Consider the following 954-nt stretch of genomic DNA (forward strand, 5'->3'; position numbering starts at 1 on the left):
TCCTCTAGCGTATTCGAATCGGGTGTATATCAGTTGGACACGGGGCAATTGGACACAGTCCAATCACAAGTCGCTGTTCCAAGGGACCCTACAAATGTCTCTAATCACACGGTGCTGTGATTGGCTGTGTCCAAATGCACTGTGTCCAAGTGCACCGCTCCCATTCAAATCTACCATGAAACCTCTTTTCTGACACTCTGACATATGTTTCTTCGTGTCAGAATGTCGCCTCAGTGCGTCGAGACCACACCGAAACATTATATTGCAGAAAGAGCAAAAACAATTGTACGGATCATTCGGAATTTTCTCCAGCCACAGTTTGAATTGTTCATGTTCAAGCCATGAATGGCAAAATTTCCTCCTGCGAGATTCCTTTACAGTTGCTTGTGTCTCTTCAGAACAACCTTGCAATATATTATTTCGATGAATCTCTGATTCGGTATGCCTCTGTACTCGTGTTTTGCATGAAAACGTTTTATTGCATATACAACAAAAATATTTACTAGTATCATTGGGAACTTATCCAAGATTTATAATTCTCGTTTTCCAGCCAACCACGAGAAAATTTAAAGCGTTTTGCATATTTATCCATGCTGCAGAACGAAAAAATGCAAAAGAAATAATGCGACGAAAAAAGATAATAAATACTAAAATGAAATTAAGTGCAACTGTAAATACGTTTACAAGAATGCACACTTGTATGAAAAAAAAAAAACGCCTCAATAATAGAACCTACAACTACACCTCACAATAATTTTACAACTACGAAATACAACTAAATTATACATGTAATATTAACTTACAAAATGTTACGAAGCTCCTACGACACAATAAATAAGTATATCCAAAGGATAACTGTCACTGCGTACGACATGCACAAGCAAGAAATCAGCGGCTACTGACAATGAAAAAACAATAGCTGCGCAGCTCGCGAGTCGCGACGTATTCAGAAGA

The sequence above is a fragment of the Odontomachus brunneus genome, unplaced genomic scaffold (genome assembly GCF_010583005.1).
Source record: "Odontomachus brunneus isolate Ranch 3 - 2012 unplaced genomic scaffold, Obru_v1 Obru_scaffold_197, whole genome shotgun sequence".
Classification (NCBI taxonomy): domain Eukaryota; kingdom Metazoa; phylum Arthropoda; class Insecta; order Hymenoptera; family Formicidae; genus Odontomachus; species Odontomachus brunneus.